At 48.4% G+C, this 6,237-nt stretch overlaps 1 long non-coding RNA gene across 1 annotated transcript; it reads left to right on the forward strand.

Annotated features, from left to right (window-relative positions):
- The first annotated feature begins 1,201 nt into the window (after nt 1-1,201).
- On the forward strand, nt 1,202-5,224 carry LOC123600989. The gene is made up of 2 exons (XR_006713911.1): nt 1,202-2,709; nt 4,520-5,224. It is a non-coding gene; the product is annotated as an uncharacterized LOC123600989 (long non-coding RNA).
- The last annotated feature ends 1,013 nt before the right edge of the window (nt 5,225-6,237 follow it).

Genomic DNA, 6,237 nt, shown 5'->3' on the forward strand with positions numbered 1-6,237 from the left:
GGGAAAGCAGGGATTTGGCAGAAGTTGAGCTGTTAGTCTCGGACTTGCTTCCTCCTAATTGCTCCCTGCAGGGTTCTGTGACCATGCAAAGGAGGATTCGTTTACTTGGCCATTTATTGAATAACTACTCTGTGCTGGATACGGATCTAAGCACTGCGGACACCACAATAAAAAAGACAGACATGAAATCGCTTATTTTTAAAGAGGAAAATGCAGACAACAAACAGACAAGCAGGAAGATAAAATCATTTCAGATGGGGAAAGGCACCATCCAAACAAGGTGAGGGGCAAGGCAAGGTGAGGGGCAAGGCAAGGTGAGGGGAAATGACGGAATGGCCCTGGAAAGGCTTCTTTAGACCTGGAGGAGGCACATCCTAGCAGATGACTGAAGCTCCCTTCCCCTGAATTCCCCAGAGTCAACGCCAACAGGTAAAGCAGAACGCAGCATCTCTGGGGCATTGCTTCCCTTCTCAGATTCTCTCGGAGCCTGAATATCAATCTGGAAACCATGTGCTAGTTGTCTCTCCTCCGTGAGGCGTGTATTGTCTACCAGGCCCCGGGTACTGTGCTCGGCACAAGGCACATAACATAGGCGCTGACACCTGACCACGGTTCAAGGACAAGTCAGTGACTGAATCCACATTGTAGCCCAAGAACAGGATTCGATACTTAACGTTGACTCCACTGAGATCAAAAGTAAACCAGGGAGAATTACATGCATGTATGTGCGTGTGTCCGCTATGTGTGTTTATCCAGATAAACGTGCCCCTGGCAGCCTGTGAGCTCACAGACAAAAAGCAAAGCCTCCACATATATTTGGCCAAAGCACGCATCGGGTAAACCTTCTTTGTGCACGGTGAGAGTTACTTCCGCACACTCAGCCAACACAAAGCTTGCCACACTCTCAAAAGCAGAGACTGGGTCTGAGATAGTCATCTTACGAAGAGGTTCGTTCTGAGCTAAAAATACAGAAGAGAAAAAACAATGATCTCAGCAAGGTAATTGCCAATAGGTGAGCAAATGAAACAGACAAGAGTGTGAACAGCAATTTGGTCGTCCGCGGGGGAGGGGACAAGCACGCATGGCTAACGCCAGGGTGGCACCAGCAATAGTTAGAGCCCAGCAAAACAGATGAAAACTGGTCATGCCGCCCGGAGGCATTCATTCCTGGCAATGGGGGGGGGGGGGGGGGTGAGCAGTGAGACAAGAGAAGGATGACAAGCTGACAGGAAGGAGAATGAGGGTGTCTTTTTTTTCCAAACCTTCAGGTATCCCAGTTGATCCTACTTAACATTTTTTTCCTGTGCGGATTTTATGCACCGATGGCAAGCAATGTGTAAGGAAGCAGGAAATTTCGTTTCTGTTTGGGCTTGGCCAGGACCTCTGGGCAGCCAGCTTGTTGTTTTATTTTAAGAAAGCAGCTGTATTTTAGCTGGGGAGTATGTTTTGCAGGGAGATTTTTCAAGTGCCATCGTCCAGACTGTTTTAGTCCAGAGTGAAAGCAGGAGGGAGCTAGATGACTCGAAAGACCAAACCCCGTCTCCCGCACAATCTGAACTCTGAACGCCACGGGGTGACCAGCCCCCAAGACATCTTTGGCCCCTCAGGGCGCTGAGACCTGGAACCTCTGCGTGTCGCTGGGATTCCGGACTGATCAGGTTACCCGGGAAAGCCACACAGGTCCGGGGCTGCTGCAGCCTCTCAAGGATTCCTCCTCCCTCAGAAAGCTCTCGGCTTGAGCCCGGAAAGAACACTACCACATTTTTCTTGGCTTTTTATAGGGTGTTGATCCAAGGATCTGTTTTTACATTTGAATGCAGCAGTCAACTGGAGCGTAATAGATTGCAGACCTTTGTGAGAAATCACTGTGAAGGCTTCGGCAGGGAACTGTGGGCTGCTGCGGAGAACTGCACTGTCAGCAGGTTAGGAACTGGGCACTTGTCCATGTTTTCCTTATTTTTAAAGGAGTCATTGACCTTCCACAGGCCTGTATCAAAATGGGGCGAACAAAATGCTGCCAGGCACGGCAGGACTAGAAGAGAGCTCTTTCAGGGGCTGCAAAGGGCCTCGTTTGGTCTATTTACTGTCATGGAAATTCTGAGTGTGACTTAGAGGCCTTCCTGGCTCTGAGCCAGGTGGAAAGGTTTGGAAAGAAAAAAAGAAAAGCCGAGACTCCACTGGGGAGGGAGCAGGGTGGGAAAACAGCTGCCCTGGCACAGCCACCCGGGGGTGCGAGAGCCCCAGTGCCTATTGTGCAAAGGCACGTTCAGAAGTCCCTGCAAGTGCGGGGGAACCCGGACCGCCAGTATCACTGCTCCAGGTGGCCAGGCCTGCAAGGCATGCCGGGAACGTGCTCAAAGTTGTTCTTCCCCTGTTGCCCACCCAACATGCCACTCGTCCTTTTATTCCTTCCTTCATTCATTCCGCAAACAGTCCTTCAGAGCCTACTGTGTTTGGGACACCGAGAAAATAGGGCTGACAATCTCTGCCCGCTATTCTGTGAGAAGACCTTCTAGAAAAAAAAAAAAAAAAAAAAAAAAAACCATTATGGCAAGAAACCGGACCGGAGCTGCTGTCCATGGGAGGACTGGGAAGAGACCTGCCTCGGCATCCCCCACATCTGCCATCTCCAGGGGACCTCAATTCATTTCAGCAGTCACCACAGGAATCCCTATTAACCCTGTCCTGAGCAGAACTTCCTCCCTCCAGGTGATGGGCCCCAGAATCCATGGCAGGGAGTGGGTGCTCTCCCAGATTCAGACACTCATTCCCCCTCAAGTGCAAAGCACACGTGAGCTATAGTGTCTCCAAAGCCCCCACCCCTAGCCGGGTGGGGGGGGTGGGATTTGCATTTTAAGGAGGATTATCAGGGCCGCTAAAGGCAAGCCCCCACCCCCCTGGCTTTTAGGCCTGAGCTGGAAGGGTAGGGTGTGTTCTGGGAGCTGAAGAGGGCCTTCCTAGAAACACAGATGTCACTCTGGGTAGGCAGGCTGCCCGCTCTGGGCTTTAGGCTGTTCTGGAACTAAAAGGGGGTTGGAAACCATCTGGCAGGAGAGAAAACAGAAAGCGTGGCGAACAGCCACGGGAGGCTTGTTTCCTGCCCTCCTCTTCCCTGGGCCGGCCTTCCTAAACTCCCAGCAAGCTCGGACTTGTTTTCTACTAAGCTCCTGGGTTTAGGTGAATCCAGTGTGTGTGTTTACAGCCTACAAAGAAACAGCACATGGGGAAGCGGGTGAGATAGAGCGGTCAGGGAAAAGATGCCAAGCAAGGAGTGAGGGCTGCTTCTGGCAGCCTCCAGAGCCGCTATTATTTTTGTGGTCGATAATCACAGTACTGTGCTTGAGTATGAAGAATACCTTCAGAGCAGGGGACCGGGAGGAGCCTGACTCCTCTGGAAGGCATAGCTACCACCAGGCGAATGGGATCCTAATTAATCACTGGGGTGAACTCGAGCCCCTGGGGATGAGCCTCCAACTGAATAATGGTATCTTTATTTCGGGAACCTCTGAGATATAGGTGCTCTTCTGAACATGATTCCTACCAGGGCTGGCCCTCCCTAACTCAAATGAGACTTCTGGAGCAAAGCTTAGTGACTGTATTGTCATGTTTTCAACTTTATAGTTTTATTCTAGAGACTTCTAGATAATGCTAACTCTGATGTATCCATTTTGGAGGAGATAAATTGAAGTCATTCAAAATGTCGGGCAACTTGAGCTATGAGTCTTTATGTACACCAGTATAAATATGTATTTCTTTCTTCTGGCTGCTATACCTTCCTTGTTATTAGGCTCAAGTTAACAAACAAGTCTATTCTTTTCTATAGAAGCTAATTTAGGCATTGGGATGAAGGTCAGCTTTATGTTATCTGTGTAAAAAAGTTTTGCTAACTAAATGAGGGGAGTACACAAAATCCCAGTCCAATTTTGTTTGGCCTGCTTGAAGAAACACATATTTGAAGAACTGTGGCAGTGTTCATTTACACGTAAACATTTTTTATGCTACTCACGAATTATTCTCACCTTTTCTTAAAAGCTGGTCCTCAGAGAGCCTGCCATTGATAACACTTTGCTTAACCCCATCTTCATTACCCTATATCCAATTTGAAATTCAGAGAAGTGCTTTCCTTTGCCTATATTTACACCAAAGCAAATTCGAGTTAATAATGTTGCTTGTGGGGCACCTGGGTGGCTCAGTCGGTCAAGTGTCTCACTTTGACTCAGTTCATGATCTCGCGGTTCATGGGTTCGAGCCCCGCGTCAGGCTCTGTGCTGACAGCTCAGAGCCTGGAGGCTGCTTCAGATTCTGTGTCTCCCTCTCTCTCCACCCCTGCCCCACTCACACTCTGTCTCTCTCTGTCTCTGTCTCTCGAAAATAAACAAACATTAAAAAAATAATAATAATAATGTCATTTGTTATATGTGAGAGTTTGTGTATAATCTGACATTTGCTAAACGGATGGGTGGAGAGATGGATAGACGAATCTAGAATAAAATCTGATTTATGTCCCTGTTTCCCTCAGATATAGGCCTCTGGGGTTGAGGAGACTCCCTGGGACCTAGAAAGTACGTCTGTTCCTCCCAAGAATTCTTCACCAACCACAACACATTTCTACCCATGACCGAATACCGTAACTCACCCACTCCAGGCATGTGCCAAGGTTCTCAAAGCAGCGCCTTTCCCATCTCACCATTTGTGCCTACCTTAGCTGTTCGGCCAGTTACCCATTTGGATTTGGCTCTGCTTTGGGTTCACTCTTTTGGATTTGACATGAACGAATTGGCCTGCAGACTGATACGTGATTGAAACTCAGCTTTGAGGGACGACTAACCCAGCTTGGCTTTGAAAGCCTGATCTATTCCTACAACTTTTGGTGAATAGTGCTCCCACCTTGCTCCCCCCCCCCCGCCCCCCGCCAGCCCAGCCCTTCTCTTCCCCACCTCCTTTTCCCAAGCCCAGACCTGGGGCAGGGTAGAAGGGGTGGCAAGATTAGACAGTCTTCCGACAGACTCTCTTAGGAATACCTCGTGTCTGATGTAGGTAAACTACTAGCTGAGAACTATCTGGTCTCAAATGTAGATGGCTTCGGATTCAGCACAACCTCATTGCCTAAAGATGTAATTAATGCTATTTAAGGAGACATGCTACTCGGGCCCTTGGTTGTGAACCCTTCTGCTCCAGGGTAAAATGATCGATGACTTCCTACTAAAATTTCCTATGGTCTTTATCTCTCTCTTTTTTTTTAATTTTTAAAAAATTTTTTAAAATGTCTTATTTACTCTCGTGAGAGAGAGAGAGAGAGAGAGAGAGACAGAGAACGAGCAGAAGAGGGGCAGAGAGAGAAAGGGAGACCCAGAATCTGAAGCAGGCTCCAAGCTCTGACCTGTCAGCACAGAGCCCAATGTGTGGGCTCAAACCCATGAACCACAAGATCATGACCTGAGCCGAAGTCAGATGCTTAACTGACTGAGCCACCCAGGCGCCCCGGTCCTTATGTCTTATTGTCCCTTTCAAATAGTAGCATTTCTTTCATTTAACCAAGAAAGCTTCTTTCTTTTTTCCCCCAGCTTTTCAACAGACCCAAGCCTTCTCCATGAATCTGATTTTGCCTTTAATCTAATACCACCCAAATTGTCCAAAGATTCCTCTCAAAAATTTTGTTTACATTTTATTTACAACATATAGAACAAATGAGACACAAGCACCCAAGTGCTATCATTTGTTAACATAAAATAGGAAGTAAGTACAGGGACACCTGGGTGGCTCAGTCGGTTAAATGTCCGACTCTTGATTTTGGATCAGGTCGTGATCTCACAGTTCATGGGATGGAGCCTCACGTTGGGCTCTGTGGTTTCAGCGTGGAGCCTGCTTGGAATTCTCTCTCTCTCTCTCTCTCTCTCTGCCCTTCCCCTACTTGTGTGTGCTCTCTCTCTCTCTCTTAAAATACACCATCCAAAATCCATGGCACTCACTTCTTCCCACCTGCACCACCACACTCTACACCAGCCGCCATCATTTCTCACTGGTTGACAGGGTAAGCCTCTAAGCGGTCTCCCCAATCTCTCCCCTTTCTTCTAAAAACGTCAGTGCTCTGGACTGCACGCAAACGACACATCCCAACTCTGGTTAAGCAGGAAGTAGGTGGTGGGCAATCGCTTGGCAAGTTCATGGAATTGATGAGAAGGTGGTAGGACTACCCTCAGAAATCAGCGGGAACCCAGGGAGTCTGGGAAGCAGCCC

This window comes from Leopardus geoffroyi, chromosome D1 (genome assembly GCF_018350155.1).
Source record: "Leopardus geoffroyi isolate Oge1 chromosome D1, O.geoffroyi_Oge1_pat1.0, whole genome shotgun sequence".
Classification (NCBI taxonomy): domain Eukaryota; kingdom Metazoa; phylum Chordata; class Mammalia; order Carnivora; family Felidae; genus Leopardus; species Leopardus geoffroyi.